This window comes from Ochotona princeps, chromosome 13, assembly GCF_030435755.1.
Source record: "Ochotona princeps isolate mOchPri1 chromosome 13, mOchPri1.hap1, whole genome shotgun sequence".
Lineage (NCBI taxonomy): Eukaryota > Metazoa > Chordata > Mammalia > Lagomorpha > Ochotonidae > Ochotona > Ochotona princeps.
Window position 1 is genome coordinate 3508969 of NC_080844.1, and position 18342 is coordinate 3527310.

Here is an 18342-nt window from a genome sequence, read left to right on the forward strand (position 1 = left end):
ACCCTTGATTATTTAGATTTAGCTTATTGTATTTGCTAATTTGTGTCTGTTGAACTGTCCTTGCATCACCAGGAGGTATTTCTGAAGAAACAGTTACTTAATAGGCAATGACTTTAAACCAATTATCTCAAATAACTGAAAAAAGTAAGAAAATTGAGTAAATAATACATGAATGAAATAAGAATACCACTGGAAAATCATTTTCAGAAACAGTCAAGCAGAAGCTGAACATACAGTACCTGAATAAAACAATACACTAGAGGGTGAGTCAGGAGACAAGAGCCAGCAAAATGAAGAATCAATAGACTTGAAGACCACACCATTGTCAAAGCTAAGGAACAAACAGAAGGCAGAATGAAGAAAATGAGAGACTTACGAAGTAATGGAACACTGCAAAGCAGATCGAAGTATCCATTATGGTAGTCCCAGAACAAAAAGAGAGTGAAAAGGAAGATGTTGCTTGATGAAATCACAGCAGAAAACCCCAGATTCCAAACTGGGATTTGGAAACAACAAATTCAAAGCAGCAGGAACACAAATGATCAATACAGGAGCACACAATTCTAACCAGCTGAATGCCAAAGTCTTGAGATCAGGAAGAAAAAGGTAACTTGTCATATACAATGAATCCTCAACAAAATTATTAGCAATTGATTTCCTTTTTTAAAAAACCTAAATTATTTAAGACTTAATTTTTACTTGAAAGGAAGATTTTTTTTTTAAGATTTATTCATTTTATTACAGCCAGATATACACAGAGGAGGAGGAGAGACAGAGAGGAAGATCTTCTGTCCGATGATTCACTCCCCAAGTGAGCCGCAACGGGCCGGTGCTATGCCGATCCGAAGCCGGGAACCAGGAACCTCTTCCGGGTCTCCCACACGGGTGCAGTGTCCCAATGCATTGGGCCATCCTCAACTGCTTTCCCAGGCCACAAGCAGGGAGCTGGATGGAAAGTGGAGCTGCCGGGATTAGAACCGGCGCCCATATGGGATCCCGGGGCTTTCAAGGCGAGGACTTTAGCCGCTAGGCCATGCCGCGGGGCCCAAAAGGAAGATTTATAGAGATAATCAGTAACAGAAACAGAAAGATCTTCTATCCACTGATTCACCTCAGAAATGTCCACAATGGCCAAAGCTAAACTGATCCAAAACCAGGAACTAGGAGCTTCTTCAGAGTCTCCCGCATGGGTACAGTAGCCCAAGGACATGGGCCATCCTCTACTGTTTCCAGGCCATAAACAGGGAGCTGGATTGGAAGTGGAGCAGCCAGGACTAGAACTGAGATCCCACATGGAATGCTGATGTTGCAAGCAGAGAATCAGCCTGTAGAATCAATCACCATGACAGCCCCATCACTGATTTCTTAGCAGACACCTTGCAGAGACAGAATGATGTGATTTGCATAAAACCTTTTTAAGTTGTGTATTAACCTACAAGACACATTTCAGCCTTAACCATGTGAAGCATTTTCTTCTAATCAGAATAGAAAAAAGCCAAAAAAGAAAAAAAAAAAAAAAACAACCTGGAAGATTAACAAACGAAAGTTGGTCATCTGTATTTTATGGAAAGAACATATTATGAAAATAACTGTGGATTTCAAAAGCTATTTTCACCAGAATAAAACATAGCTCTTGATTCAATTTCCATGAACTTCTGAAGTATTCTCACATACTGAACACATTCTTGGACAATTATTAGTACAAAGAAAAAATTTCTAGGAAGATGTTAAGTCACCTTTGTTACATTCCCCGACCATTCATGAAGGAACTCATTAGCTGAGTATAGAAAAGGATATAAAAGATCTTTATTTAGGGAAACCCCATTCTCAGAATTTTCTCCCTTGCAGGGGAGAGACAGATGTGGAGAACGGGGTTGCAAAGGAACAGAAAGACAAGGAAAGATACGTGCAGGGGATTTTTAAACCCTTCTTGACATGAAGGCTGAAGGGGGTGTCACTTTGGTCCTTTTTAGGAAAGGAATGTTGGCCTGTGTCCATCATTGGTCCAGCAGTGGCTCTGCTGCCTCAGGGACACGCCAAAATCTGCTGTCCTTTCTGGTTCCAGTCTGAGGTCAGAGTGACTTATCAGTTCCAAGCAAGTTCCATCCTGCTCCCATAACCATGGCAACCATCAACCTCTATACAAACAAAGACAAAAACATGGCCTAGTGGCTAAAGTCCTCGCCTTGAACGCCCCGGGATCCCATATGGGCACTGGTTCTAATCCCAGCAGCTCTACTTCCCATCCAGCTCCCTGCTTGTGGCCTGGGAAAGCAGTTGAGGATGGCCCAAGGCTTTGGGACCCTGCACCCACGTGGGAGACCCGGAAGAAGTTCCTGGTTCCCGGCATCGGATCGGCATAGCACCGGCGTTGCGCTCACTTGGGGAGTGAATCATCGGATGGAAGATCTTCCTCTCTGTCTCTCCTCCTCTCTGTATATCTGACTTTGTAATAAAAATAAATAAATCTTTAAAAAAAAACACATCATAAAATCAGAGACACAATAAAAAGTGATGTTAGAACTGAAATAGTATTATAAAATATAAACAGACTTTAAGGAAAAATATCTTACATTAGAAATCTAGCTCTATTTCTTCAATAATCATATAAAGAAGAAGAAACTGAACCCAAAAGTAAAAGCAGGAAAGAAATAAGAAAGATCAGAACAGAAGTAAATTCCCCAGCTGTAGGCAACCGCCTAGTTTACATTGCACCTAGGCAAGTATTACACTACTGGGAGAAAAGCAGGCACCCCAGACTCCGTTAATGCCAGGTTTTGTAACTATAGCAGTGTGCCAGCATAGTCACCTACTTCTTTTAAGGTTAGATGGGGGGCAGACACTTGCACGCCAGCAGCCAAGGTCTGGGGACCTTTAAGTGAGTATGTAAGGGTCCTGGGTAGGCAGGCAGGTGCCCAGACTGACAAAACGCAGTGCCGGAGGACCAAGCATGGGGATCATGCACTCACAGACATGGGGGATTGTGGATTGCTCAGGAAAGTGTGTCTGGAGGTGTGTGGGAGGGAGGACTGCTGAGGGAAAACAGGGAGTGACTTCCGGAGGACTTCCACCAAATCAGGCCGCTGCACTCACAGGTAAATGAGAGGGTCAAGGCTGGGTGGTTTAGAGGAGAGAAAAGGGGGGGGGATCAATCCACCCAGCCATGTGGAAGACTTGAGCTTCGATTGTTGCCTACTAGCACACACAAAAGCCATGAATGGGGAGCCCTGCCTGGCAGGGCTCAACCACAGTACTTGCTAGTGAGTGTCAGGGAAGGGTGTGGGTCTGGGAGCAGGTTCTGGGGGGAATCCTGGATTCATCCCTGTGGAACTGCCACATCAGCTGGTTTGCTCAAGGGTTGATGGTGATGACAGGCTGAGCTAAGCATTATCATGATACTCACCAACACTCATAGGGATTGGGAATGGGCCAGGCTGGGCCAGGCTGTAGCACTCATAGGCGCAGCCAAGAATTGGTCTGTGTTTTAACCAAACAATTGGGCTGGGCTGCAACATCCACCAGCACACACAAAGACTGAGACATGGGCGGTGGGGGGTGGGGGGAAGACAGAGTGCTAGGTTAAGGGCCTAGCACCCACTGGTACACATGAGATCTGGGTCTGAGAGTGGGCCTGGTGAGGTCTCCTGGTGGACCATTCATTTCTCCTGCTGGTGAGTCGGACCTGGGTGTTGTTCAGATCAGGTAGGGCTGCTTCAGTTGTGAGCAGGTGTGTTGATTGGCTCTGGAGGGTGGACCAGATAAGGCATGCTAAACCATAGAACACTGGCATGCAAGGGAGCCAGGACTAGGTGTGGGCCATGCTGGGGAAGGTTAGGCTTTCACACCTACTAGTTTGCATGAAAACCAGGGATGGGGGCACACTGGGCAAGGCTAGGCTTCCGCACCCCACCAGCAAGAGTTGGGACTAGGGGCCAGTCCACGCTGCAGCATCTGATGGCAAAGGCCAAACTGAGTGATGAGTAATGCCAGGCTGGGTCAGAGCAACCACCAGCACACGCAATATCTGTGCCTGGGGGTGAGCCTGGTCATAGAGCTATGAGAACACCCCTGCTTGGCTGCAGTCCCCACTGGTGAGCATGAAATCTGGAATGGGGGTAGCAAGCTGGGCTGGACATGTTGCAGTGTCCCTTGGCATGGGTGTGGACTGGGTCTGGAGGGTTCCAGGCTGGACTAGGCTCCATCACCTACTGGTGCTTGCAAGAACCAGGATGAGTATACAACAGACTGGGCTAGGTCTCGGCACCCACTGAGCCATACAAGACCTGGGTCTGGGGTTGGGCCATGCAGGGGCTGGGCTGTAGCACCCAACAGTAAGATTCAGCGTGAGTGTGGGCTGGTTGGACAAAGCCACTGTACCTGCTGGGATTAGAGATGGGTCAAGTGAAGCTGGGCCAAGTGTGCAAGATCTGAGACTCGGAGATGATCTGATGGAGGAATTAGGGGAACTCCTCAGAATGCAGTCCCTGCAGGTGAGCACAAGAACCAAGGCTGGGAGCAACCCAGACCAAGCCAGGTTACAGTAGCCACCAGCATACATGTGGGCCAGGCTTAGGGGTGGGCCAGGCTGGACCAGTTCAAAGCACCCACTGTCAGGTGTGAGAATCAGGATGGGGTACAGGACAGAGTGGTTGTGCTCGGATGGGGATTAGCTCAGCTGGGCTAGGCTGTAGCACTCACCAGTATGACCTGGGACTGGAGGCATAATGAGCCAGGCCAGGCTGCAGCATCTATTTGTAAATGCCAAGTTTAGAAGAGCCACGTTAGTCTGGGCCACAGCTCCCACCACACACGTAAGACTTATGATGGGGGGGCAGTTAGCCCAATAGGGGAGCTGCAGGGGCTACCCAGCTGGGCCACTGCTCCTGCTGGTGAGATTGAGGTCTGGAACTGGGGACAGACTAGGCTTGGCAGAGCTACAAAGCCCATTGGCCAGCATGTGTGTTGGGCAAGGGAGAGAGCCAGACTGGGCTAAGCAACCATATCCAATGGTACATGCATGAGCTGGAGTAAATACAACTTGGTTGGGCTTTGCCACAGCATTGGCTAGCAGATGCTGGGACTGGGAGGCAGGCTAGACTATAGAACCACTTGGAAAGCAAGATCTGGGGCTGGGACTGAGCCTGGTAGGGAAATTGTAGGCATCCTCTGATAGGCTGTGTCTCCCATTGATGAGCATGAGAGCCAAGGCCAGGTTGGGCCTGGCTGGACAAGCATTGGCAGCCAATGGATGGTTGGGCTGAGCTAGGCTCCAGTTGATGTATAAGAGAGCTGAATGGCATGTGAGTTGGGCTTGTGAGTTAGACCCAATGATGTATAAGAGAGCTGAATGGGATGTGGGCCAGACTGGACCAGTCCGCAAAGAAGCCAGGGCTAGGGATGGACTTAGTGGAGGTTAATGGTGGTTGCTCTGACTGGGTTGCAGTTCCTGCTGGTCAATGTGAGGGCCAAGTGTGTGGTGCATGGTTTTGCTGGGCTGCAGGATCCATTGGTTTGCATATGAGACGAGGCTTGGAACAGAGCTGACCCCAAAGCTGCAACCACCACTGTGTGTAGGCTGATGTGGGTATGAACTGAGCTGGACCCTGCAGTAGCTGGCACACACAGGAGTCAGGTTGGAGTTAACTCTGGGGAAGTTTCTTTGGGGGCTTCCCCCCTCACAACTGGATTGCTGGACTCAGAACTCCAATCACGGGAAAAAAAAAAAAAAAGAATCTATTGTCTAACCATGGAATACATATGTAAGAACTGGGTCTCCATGATTTCTGAGCCCTGTGCAGTGGTTGGCATGTCCAAGATATTGGTGGGAGATGTGAGAACTGGTTCATTGAGGCCTACAGAGGACATCTAGTACCATGCAGGACAGAACAAATAGCTCTCCCAGTCAAGCTTTGATAAGTTTGTGGTGATTCAAGACAACTTTATTTTAGGGGTAACAAGAATGTTCTAAAATTAGACTTAGAAGGAGCTGCACAACTCTGCTAACTTGAAAACTAAGTATATTTTATACCTTATCATTAAACAATGATCGAACGAAAGACCTCAAAAAATTATACAAAGCGGGCCAGCACTGGGACATAGCAGCTTAAGCTTCTCTGCAATGGCAGCATCCCATATGTTCACTGGATCAACTCCCAGAGGCTCCACTTCTGATCCAGCTCCATGATCATCTCCTGGAAAGTCAAATAAGGATGGTTGAAGTGCTTGGGCCCCTGTACCTCCATGGGACACCAGAAGAAATGTACAGCTCCCAGCTTCAGCTAGGGGCAGCACAAGCCATTTCAGCTATTTGGGTAGTGACCAATGAATGGAAGATCTCTCCATAAATATCTCCCCATCTCTCTCTCTGACTCTTGACTTTGAAACAAAATTTTAAAAAATTTTAGCATGATAATTTCTACAGTATTAGGAATTAGTGCACACCATGATAAAGTAGTTGAATAGACAGCACATTGACACACAAAGCCAAACAAATGGCAGAAAGCAAAATTATGCATTATATATTAAATGTATTACATTATAATGTTAGAGGGATTATAACCAAGTGATATTAATTCCAAATGTTAAATGGTTTGCACACAAAAATCAATAAATAATATCACATCAATAGAATCAAGGGGAAAGATATACATCATATTAATACATTGATATATATGAAAGACTCAACATCCGGGGACCAGCATGGTGGAGCAATGGGTTAAGCTGCCACACACAATACTGGCATTTCTTATGGGTGTCATCTCAATTTCTGGCCATTCCACATCTGGTTGAGGGAACTGCTAATATGCCTGGAGCAGAAGCAGATGGCTCAAATGCATGGGTCTATGCCACCCAGTTGGAGACATAGCAGAATATTCTGGCTCTTGGTTCCAGCTTGACCCAGATATCTGGCTATTGTGCTCATCTAGGGAATGAACCAGTGGGTGAAAGATATTCTCTCTCTCTCTCTCTTTCTCTCTCTCTCTCTCTCTCTCTCTCTCTCTCTCTCTCTTTCTCTCTCTCTCTCTCTCTCTCTCTCTCTCTCTCTCTCTCTCTCTCTCTGGCATGCACACTGAGGCCAAGGGACCAGAACTCCACAGGACGGACAGGAATAGACAGCATCCAGAAACCCCTGGTCTTGAGCCATCACAGACATGTGCCCTTAAAGTGTCCCTTCAGAATTCTTCACGATGAGCTCAGGAAAGAAAAACTGAATTTTGCTAAGTGGGAAGAAACCCAGTCATGTGTGTGGGATTCATCCACACCAACACCAAAGTCACACAGGCCTTCCTGTAAGAATACAACTCTCAGATCTCTCAAGTCCACTCTTGATAGATACAAGTCGCTCCCCAAAATTGCATGTACCCATCAAACACAGTGAGAAGTTCACATGACTGGGTTGGCCTTGAAGTACATCCTAGCCTGGGATAGAGAGAAGGAATATCCAGGCATGTAGTGGGCAAACACGCATAGAAGGAAGACCTGGTTCATCTCACAGGGGACTCATGCAATAAGAATTAAACAGATTGCCTCCTATGGAAACAGTTACAGAATGTATGAAGAACAAGAACAAGGGGCCAGCCCTCAGCCATCCCCAAGCAAGGCATGTCTCACACACACACACACACACACACACACACACACACACACACTCCTGAAATGAGAAGAGCCGGAGGCTTTCCTGGGACTCCACTCGGGGACACCCCTCCCACACCTAGACTCAGTGTGCACAGGCCTTCCCTTCCCTTTCAGCCCACACACCAGGTTATGGACACTGGCGGGGTCAGACCCAAGGGAAAGACGCCCCGACCTGGTAACAAAGACCACCTGTCCAGGCTGGGAACAGCCCACCTTCAACATACTTGTCACATTCCCTTGTTTGCTTCCACTTATGTAGATCCTAATGGCAACAGGGCTAAATTCTTTGACCCCTGGAGTTCCCCGATTGCCCTGGAGTCCAGATGAACACACAGAGGCAAGATGTTGGCAGGCCCCAGCGCTGCCTTGGTTAGAACTGTCTGGGCCAGACACCAGCTCAGGACCTTGCAGTCCACACAGCTCCTTCTGCCCGTCCCCAGCACACTCCACACGGGCCAAAGAATAGGAAGTCAGGCCCTTCTTCCAAACGTGGAGGAAAATGTAAGACCCAGACAAAGCCCAGGCTTGGAAGCTGGCCTAAAAGAAACACATCAGGCCTAATGTGGATTGAATGTCCCAGGTAAGACATCATAGTTGCAGAAAGACTGATGTGGTGTGAGGAGAGGGGCCAGAGGTTTCTCTGGTTCTTCAGAGGTGGAATCCCCACCCCCACCCAAACCACAGTTCTATTCCCACACTCTTGGGTCTCAGCCATCAGACTGTAGATCCTGTTAGGCCAGGCCTGAGGAAACACACCCATTCAACATCCCTGACTCTTCTGTTCCCTGGGGCCAATTTCAAAACAAGTGCACGTCAAACTGCGCTATTAAACAGTGAAATAAGACCTTTGAAATTTACACAAAATGGGTCCCAGAGCAGTGGCATCACACACTAATCTAACTGAGTGATTCAATATCCCATATGGGTGCCAGATCATGCTCCGCCCGCTCCACTAGCTATCTAACTCCCTACTTATAATCTGGAAAGGCGACTGATTATGTTCAAGACTCTAGGCCCCTGACCCTTGTGGGAGACAGGGAAGATGCTCCTAGCTCTCAATTTTGGATCAGCTCAGTTCTGTCGGTTGTGGCAAGTGGGAAGTTGAACCGACAGATGGAAGATCTTATCTCTGTATCATACAGAGATCTCGGTTCATCTGGCAGGGGACTCATGTTCGCAATAAAGCAATGTACACGTGTTTAAGATTTGTGCAGATTACAACCCTGTGAACACAGTTATACAATGTATGGAAAACAGAAAAGTGAAAGGGGGGCCTAAGTTAAGGCCCCCAAGAAGAGCCTGTGACCCACACTGCATCAAGGCTTCAAAAGAGAGGCCTGACACAAATATACTCCTGAAGTGAGGAGAAGAGCCCAAGGCTTTCCTGGGTTCCTGTGGAGGCCCTGGGAAACAGAGCATCCTTAGACATGCCCCCCACCACACACAGAGACTCATTATACACAGGCCTTCCCTGCCTTCAGGCCAAATACCAGGTCATGGACACTGGCAGGGTCAGGCCCAACGGAAAGACACCCTGACCTGGTGACAAAGCCTACCTGTCCAGGCAAGGCCAGGGAGAAGCTTACCCTCAACATACCTGCCTCTTGTCATTTGTGATGGGCCAGCTGTGTGAGCTCTAATAGCAACAGGGCAGAATTCTTTAGCCCTGGGAGTTCCCTGGTTTCCCTGGAGATAGGATGAACACACAGAGGAAGGAGAGGCTGTCATCCCAGGGGCAACCCTGCTAGGGTTGTCAGAGAGGACGCATCTCTGACTCAGTCTCCAGGCCCAGCTGAGGCTCCACACAGCTCCTTCTGCCCATCCCAGGACATCTATCAGACCACATAACAGGAAGCTTGGACTTTCTCCTGAACTTGGAGGGAGACGCCAGGACCAAGCAAGACCCAGGCATGTCACCTGGCCTTAAATAAACACTTCCTTTGGCTGTCGAAGGTAAGAGGTCACTGTTGTGGCACAGGCAGACTGGCATGGTGTGAAGAGAGGGATCCAAGGATTCTATTATTAATTAGTTCATTTTGAAATGTTTGATGGGGTCTGCTGTGGTAGCCTAGTGGCTAAACACATTGTCTTGCATGTGCCAGGATCTCATATGGGCGCTGGTTCATGTCCCAGTGGCCCCACTTTCCATACAGCTCCCTGCTTGTGGCCTGGGAAAGCAGTCAGGGATGGCCCAAAGCCTTGGGACCCTGCACCCACATGAGAGAACTGGAAGAAACTCTGCACTCCTGGCTTCGGATTGGTGCAGCTCCGGCCATTGCAGTCACCTGGGGAGTGAACCAGTAGTTAGATCTTTCTCTCTGCCTTTCCTCCTCTCTGTGTAACTGACTTTCCAATAAAAATAAATTTTAAAAATCTTTTAAAAAGAAAAGAAATGTTACATAGATGAGTAGATTGCAGACACCTGCAGGGCTAGAGTTGAATGGGAAGGACTAGGGAGAGATTTGTTGGATTAAGAGTAGGGGTGGGTGGGGACTGGCTCAGTGGCCTAGTGGCTCAAGTTCTTGCTTTGAAACCACCATAATCCCATAAGGGCACCGGTTTTAACCCCAGCAGCCCTGCTTCCCATCTAGCTCCCTGCTTGGGGCCTGGGAAAGCAGTCAAGGACAGCCAAGGCCTTGGGACCCTGCATCCATGTGGGAGACCTGGAAGAAGCTCCTGGCTCCTGGCTTCTGATCAGCTCAGCTCTGGCTATTGCGGTCACTTGATGAATGAGTCAGGGACGGAAGATCTTCCTCTCTGTCTCTCCTCTTCTCTGTATATCTGACTCTGCAATAAAAATAAATCTTTTAAAAAAAGAGTTGCAGGGGTGAGGGGGAAGGAAAAAACCCTGCCATCCCCTTGTGACTGTGGTGGTGGGGAGGGGAGATGCTATGCTACTCTTTACTGCTGGAGAAGATCAGTACCAGGAGACAGAGACAGCCCCCTGATTTCGTACCAATGACTTCAAAGGGGAGAATGTCCTGACATGACTGATCTCAATTGTTCTGAGATGGTACTTTGATTGCATCAGGTATGAGCTACCACTTCCCATGCTTCCTTGTTGTCTGTTCTGATGTGTCCATAACCCTAGATACCTAGTAGAGAATTTGCCTAGCAGAAAATTCAACCTGATCTTTCCACCTTTTGATGAGCCACTCAAAGTCCTTTGTTGAATCAGAGAAGTTGGCTGTCCTGTAAATCCCGGTATTTCCTTGTCTTTCCTAACGCAGAGTCAGCAATAGGGGCAACCCAATCCCACAACATGTGCTTTAATGCCTCACCAGATGTCTATGTGATGTTTCTTGAGGATGGAAACCAGGTGGAAGGGACCCATTGGACTGACTCCTGCTGAGTTGGCCCCCAGACTCATGCACCAGCAGGTGAGACAGCCCAGCCCAGCCTAGCATGTCTGCAAACCCAACCAAGCATGCGCTGGCAGATGCTGCATTCTTCATCAGAGCAACCCCAAAGAAGCCCAACCAGGCCCACCCAAGGGTCCCAGCCTTCACACAAGACAACGGGTGCTGAGGCCCTGCCCAGCCTGCCTCAGACCCAACCCCTGCTTGTATCACCAGGGAACTGTGGCCCAGTTGGGAGGTCACTGAGGTCCACTTCCAGGCCTGCACCCAAACACAGAAGGCTCTCAAGTGTGCTGGTGAGTTCTGGCCCTAGCCTGGTCTGCCCAAGCCCCAGCTTGTGCCAGGAGGTGCTACAGTCTAGCCCCATCCCAACCAATCCCCCGTCATACTTCCTGCGTGAACTGGTAGATGCTACAGTCTGGTTCAGCCTGCTCCCAGACCCAGCACTATATATACCAGTAGGCGCTACAGCCTAGTCAAGGAGACACCAGGAGGGTCCCTTCCAGGTCCACCTCCAGACCCAACCTCATGTACACCAGTGAGTGTTGTGGCCTGGTTGAAGCTATGTTGGAATGAAGCAAGAAGTCCCTCACCAGGAGTCAGCAGATGCTGGCACCATGTGCTTGGACCTTCAGATTATTAGGGTTGAACCTCTTTTCCTTATAAAGTCCCAGCCTTGGGGGTAGTTCTCTACTATAGCAGTAAAAAGAATCATTATAATACACAAGAGCATTTCTGATTATTCTACAGCGATGAAGCTCAGAAAAACTTCACCAAGTGGAAGAAGCCAACCACAAAGACCACATAGGATCCCAATTACATTAAATGCCTAGACAGACATCTATAGACAGGGAGTAGATTAATTTTTATATTAGTTGGCGGAGGAAAAGAAGCACAGGGACTGTTAAAAGTATGAAGACTTTTTGGAGGTGATAAAAATGTTGTAAAATTAGACTGCCAAGAGCTGTACAGCATTGCTAACTAAATTGTCATAAAAATGCACTTTATACTGTGCTGGTGCTGTGTCTCGCTAGACTATTTCTCCACATTCTAGTGCCAGCATTCGTTATGGGCATGATTTTAAGTCCCAGTGGCTCTACTTCTAATCCAGCTCCCTGCTAATGGCCTGGAAGAGCCGACGATTTCCCAAGTGCTTGAGTTCCTGCAACCACTAATGAGAACTGGAAGACGATGCAGGCTTCCCAGCTTCAAACTGCCCAAACACAGGCCATTGTGGCTGTCTGGGCAGTGAGCCAGGACATAGAAGTTCACTCTCTCTGTCTCTGTCTGTCTCTCTCTCTAGGTGTGTGTGGTGTGTGCATTCTTGCAAGTCAAATGAATAAATCTTCGCAAAAGAGGAAAAAAGAAAAATAAGAGAGTGTTAGGAGCAAGTGTATGCCAAGCTAAATTGGTGAATAGATAAAACAATGATACAGCAGTCAAGCAAATGGTAGAAAGAAAAATCATACAGAACATTAAAGGGCATTTATGACCAAGGCAGATTTATTCCTGAATACAAGAAGAGTTCAGTATACAAAAACCTATGTACTACGGCACATCAATAGAATGCAGGGGGGCGGGAAACACATGATCATGTGAAGACAGGAAATTCACATGTAAGAATTCAACATCCTTGGGACAGAAACTGGAGCAATGGGTGAGGCTGCTGCTTGCAGGGCTTGCACATCACGAGCGTTAAGTTAGCTCCTTTCCTGGATACACCACTTCCAATCCAGCTCCCTGCTCACTCCCCTGGAAAAGCAAGAAAATACTGCCCAAATTCTTGAGCCTTTGCCACCCTCTGAGAGACCTAGAAGAAGGTCCTGCGTCTTGGTTTCAGTCTGGCCAAAAGCTGGCTAATGTGCATATTTAGACAATGAAACAGTGATGTGGGTCCCTCGTGTCCAAGGATCTAGGAGCAATCCAGGGACAATTACAATGCCCATAGACAGAGGTTGGCAGGAGGACTTTCCTAGCAGGTGCTCGGGGATCCAGCACTGTGTACCCCAGGGTGAATCAGGACAGGTGAACTACCCACGTGTAAGGAAGCCAACTGTCCATCCACAGGACTGCAATGTAAGACAGGGCCTGAGGCTTCCGTGGACCAAGGAACCTGAAGTCAACAGTGCAGCAGGACACATAATGTGCAATAAATCAGCCTATATCCCTTCAAGCCACAAGCAGATTCATAACCTTGAGGAAGCAGTTGCAGAACATGTGGAGAATAGGAACAAGACCCCAGCCTGCAGCCATCGCCAGGGCATGTGACCCACACAAATACTTCTGAAGTGAAGAGAAGAGCCCAAGGCTTTCCTGGGTTCCTGTGGAGGCCCTGGGAAACAGAGCATCCTTGGACCACCCTCCCACCACACACACACACACATACACACACACACACAGACTTGGTGTACACTACCATTCCCTGGCTTCAGGCCACATCCAGGTCATGGACACTGGTAGGGTCAGGCCCAACAGAAAGACACCCTGACCTGCTGACAAAGCCTACCTGTCCAGGCCAGGTCAGGGAGAAGCCTACCTGCAACATACCTGCCTCTTGCCATTTGTGGTGGGCCAGCTGTGGGGACCCTAGTATCAACAGGGCAGAATTTCTGGCTGCCCTGGAGATAGGATGAACACACAGAGGAAGGAGAGGCTGTCATCCCAGGGGCAGCCCTGCTAGGGTTGTCAGAGAGGATGCATCTCTGGTTCAGTCTCCAGGCCCAGCTGAGGCTCCACACAGCACCTTCTGCCCATCCCAGGACATCTGGATAGGCCAAAGGCCAGGAAGTCAGGCCCTTCTCCTGAACTTGGAGGCAAGAGCCAGACGTTGGCCTTAAAGGAACACTACAGGCCTGATGCACGCTCTATGTTCATGGTGCTGCGCAGATTGCACTGGTGTGAGCAGAGGGGTCCTTGGTTTTCCTCATGCCCCACTATTCCCCCTTCATCCAAATCTTGATTCTGTTCATACCCTTTGGGCCTCAGGTCATCAGCTTGTAGACTCGTGAGGACCAGGCCTGGAGCACTCTTCCTGTGAGAAAATGTATACGCACTTGGAAGAGAGCTTGAGGGCTTTGTGAGAGTGGTTTCCCTAGGGAATAAACACCCGTGGGAATGCAGAGGCGTGACCCAGCTTGCATATTGTTCTACATCACTGCTACTAAAGGCATGGGGTTCAAAGTCTTTCAAGTAATTCTAACTAACTTATTTCATTCCTTATTCAGTAGATTTTTATTGGCATTTCATGGTGTCAGAAGCAGGATGTGGAGTGATCCCAAACCCTCTTTGTGAATCCCCAAGGATCAACTCATTGGTGCCTGCCAAAGCACCTTATGTTGGATAGTTTTCTTAATGATGCCAGGAAGTCAAGTAACCCTTCTTGGCCTAAAATCTAGTGTAGAGGTTTTAGGATTTGCATTTTCACTTAGAGGAGTAAACACACACACACACACACACACACACACACACACACACACACACACACAAGGACTCTGCCAGCTTCAAGGGAGTTTCAATGAAGGACCCAGGTTGTAAAGCTTCATTTTGAAGATTTATTTATTTGTGGTTTAATATCCAGGCAGAAGTTTCTTTCATCTGCGGATTCATTCCCCAAACAGCTGGAAAAACCAGAGCTGGATCAGACTGAATCCAGGAGCCAGGAACTCCAATGCAGTCTCCTCCATGGATGGTAAGGCCCAATTGCAATCATTTGGGCTGTCTTCCAGTGCCTTCTGAGACACATGAGCAGAAAGCTGGAAGGGATGCGGAAGCCACTGGGACTCAGAGAGAACTCTGAAACAGGAGACTAGCATGATAAGTAGTCACTTTCCCCACTGCCTCATAGTACCAGCCACATGCTGGTCAGTTTTCTGAAATGTCTCTTTTGTTATTTATTGCTAAAACTTTCCATTGTGATTGCAACACATACTGGAAAGATTCTGAATCCTCTTAAATTTAGCAAGATTTGATTATAGGTTATCGTATGGCCGGCCTATCCTGGGAAATGTCTCATGTGCACATGGTAAGAACGTGCATTTTTTGTCATGCAGTGGAGTGTTATACACTGATACATGTCTACTGTCACTTTGCTGGTGTTGATATTTTCCACTTCCCTTTTGCTTTTTCTCCTGGATTATTGAAACTAAGTTTTTCCAGCCAAAACACCAAAATAAACAAGCCACTCAAGAAATGGGCAAGGGAAATGGGCAGACATTTCACAAAGGAACAATCCCAAATGGCAAATAAACATATGAAAAAATACTCAAGCTCTCTGGCAATAAGGGAAATTCAAATTAAAACATCAATGAGATACCACCTAACGCCAGTAAGGGTGGCCCACATGAAAAACACCAACAACACTTGTTGGCGAGGTTGCAGGGAAAAAGGAACCCTACTCCACTGCTGGTGGGGCTGCAGATTGGTACAGCCTCTATGGCAATCAGTATGGAGAATATTCAAACAACTCAAAATCGACATACCGTATGACCCAGCTATAGCACTCTTAGGAATATATCCAGAACACTTGTTTTACGAGAAACCAACATGCACTCCTATGTTCATCGCAGCACAATCAGTAATTGCAAAAACATGGAAACAGCCAAAATGCCCATCAGCAGAGGATTGGATAAGAAAGCTATGGTTCATCTACTCCATGGAATACTACTCAGCTATTAAAAAAAACAAAATGCAGTTCTTTGTGGCCAAATGGGCCAAACTGGAAACCATAATGCTAAGGGAAATGAGCCAATCCCAAAAGGTTAGATATCACATGTTTGCCTTAATTTAATATGATATGATGTTAAGCATATCATGTTATGTTATGGATATTATGTCATTTTTAGTATATAAACTAAAATTGAACTGTGAATGGGGGGTCATAGAAAGTGGTTAAGAAATCGCATTTATTTTTAGCATGTTGACTGCTCAATATCATGTCAATTCAATCCATAATGATGTTAATTGTTGCAGATGGTATATTAGTGCTTTTATTTGACCGGGAAGATGCTCTGCTGACTCTGCCCTCATACCAGAGAGGGTCTTCCCAATAAGTAGATGGACTTGTCTGGACTATGGGATGTTGGACTCTATGCTTGGCAAATTCTTGCAGGGAGGGAATTTCAACTAAACTTGAACTATGGTTATGCAGCGGGGTGGAGGAACCCACCATGGGGGGAGGGTGGGGGGGAGAATCCCAGATTCTATGTAATTACAACACAATGTAATTAATGAATAAATTTAATAAAAAAAAAAAAGAAACTAAGTTTTTCATCCTCCACCTGTTATGGATGGTCAGTTTTTCTTTGTTCAAGTCTATTGGTTGGTGATGTTTTTAGATGCAAATATGTTGATAATTGTTACATCGTCTTGGTGAATTCACCTATTAGCATTGTAAAATATTCCTTTTTGACTATACTAGCACTATTTATCTGTCCATTTTATCCAGAACAAGTGGCAACCGGTCCAACTCCCTTGTGGTTGCTGCTCTCCTATCTTTTCCGATCCTTTTACCCTCAGCCTATTTGTGTCTTCGAATGAGAAGTATGCCTGCTGTGGACTGTCCATCATTTTTTAAAAATCCAGTCTGATAGTCTTTGGCATTTGATTAAACTGGGTAATATATGCATATTCATCATTATCGATACAGTTATATTTACATGTGTAATTTTCCATTTTGCTTTCTAGATGTTTCTTTTTTGTTTATTCTTGAAAATGCAATTTAAATACAAGTTTATTTAGTACTAAATCTTTTGAAATTCATCTATGCTAGGGGTTTTTCAAAAGTAAGATATTTATTATGAGAAAACTATGTAAAGATTTATATCCCCCCCCCACACACACACACCAGGGCTGGCATTGTGCCATAGCAGGTAAAACTTGAGCCTACAACACCAGCATTCCATAGGTGTGCTGTTTGGTGTTCCAGCTGTTTCAGTTTTATCCAGCTCTCTGCTAACGGTCTGGGAAAAGCTAGAGGATGGCCCAAGTACTTAGGTCCCTGCTGTCCATGTGGGGAATCTGGACACAGTTCCTGGCTCCTGGCTTCTGCGTGGCTCAGCCCTTCCTGTTGTGGTCAGAGAGTGAACCAGAGGATGGAAGACCCCAACCCACACTCTAATTCCACCTCTACCTCATTCACTCTCCATGACTCTTCCAACTAAATTACATCTTTTCAAAAATGTTTCTGCAAAGAGTATTTTAATTATACGTTTTCCCACTTTTTAAGGGACTCTCATAAGAACATTTGTCCTCCTATTTTTTGAAACTTTCCAAGTGCTTAAAAACACTGCAAAATCAAGGAATAAAACAAAATAAATTACAAAACTAGGCCATCATGCTAAAGTGAGCATGGGGCTTCTTTTGAGCAAGGCATGATGTTAGAGAAGGGACCTGCACTGGAGACGCCAGGAATCGGGACTGCTTTGTTGGTGTTTAAGTGGTTGTATTCATTGCTTTATTTTTTTGCTTGTCTGATTTGGTTTGGTGATTCATGTATCAGTTATACAAAAATGCACTTATACTGTGTGTGCTTCCACACGCATTTTCGTTCTTCTATAAAAAAGAGAGAACTTATGCAGATACAACACCACAAGGGACTCTAACTTTATGACTCTTCCTGAACTTCCGGTGAGCCCTAATGGAGTAAGGCTGGGCTCTCAGCAATCCTGAGCAGTCTCACTGTGCAGGCTGCTAGCATCTGGAAATGGAAACTACAACGAGACTCAAATGCTCTGATCTAACATCAAAAGCAAACATCAGGAAGAGAAAAGACAGCCTAAATTGAGAGCCTCAGAAAGAAAAAAAGAGAAAAGAAAAAGACAGCCTAAATTGGGAGCTTTCCAACTTAATAATTTAGAAGTTAATAACTACCTCCGTTCTCTTTTAAAAATTGCTTTGGGGTCAGGGTTGTGGTGTAGCAAGTGAAGCCACCATCTGCAACATCAACACCTCAGATGGAGTTCAAGTCCCAGCAGCTCCACTTCCTATCCAGCTTCCTGCTAATGGCCTGGGAAAGCAGGGAAGCATGGCCCAAGTGCTTCGGCTGCTATCGCTCTGTGGAAGACTCAGATGAAGCTCCTAGTTTCTGCCTAGCTGAGTGCTGGTTGCTCCAGCCATTTGAGTGAGCCGGCTGATGGAAGAGCTCTCTCTGTAGCTCTGACTTCCAAATAAAGAACTCTCAAGAGGGGGAAGGGGAGTAGGTGGAGGGGAGTTTCTTTAAAACTAGGGAAGCACCTGCTTGAACAGGTCCACACCCCAGGAACTGCCAACAAAATTACTTAGGGAATGGCTGATTTGGGTGAATCATGAGAAACCCATTTGTTTGTACCTTTGGTTTGTATACATTCCTATA

The 18342-nt window shown here is 46.7% G+C and overlaps 1 protein-coding gene across 1 annotated transcript in view; it reads right to left on the minus strand.

Annotated features, from left to right (window-relative positions):
• The window catches only part of ZNF33B (zinc finger protein 33B), a 32727-nt gene extending 24777 nt beyond the window's left edge, over window positions 1-7950 (minus strand). Inside the window, exon 1 of the mRNA XM_036495703.2 lies at window positions 7849-7950. The gene's annotated coding sequence lies outside the window, so the exon portion shown is untranslated. The remainder of the gene's footprint in view (window positions 1-7848) is intronic.
• Between the last annotated feature and the right edge of the window lie 10392 nt (window positions 7951-18342).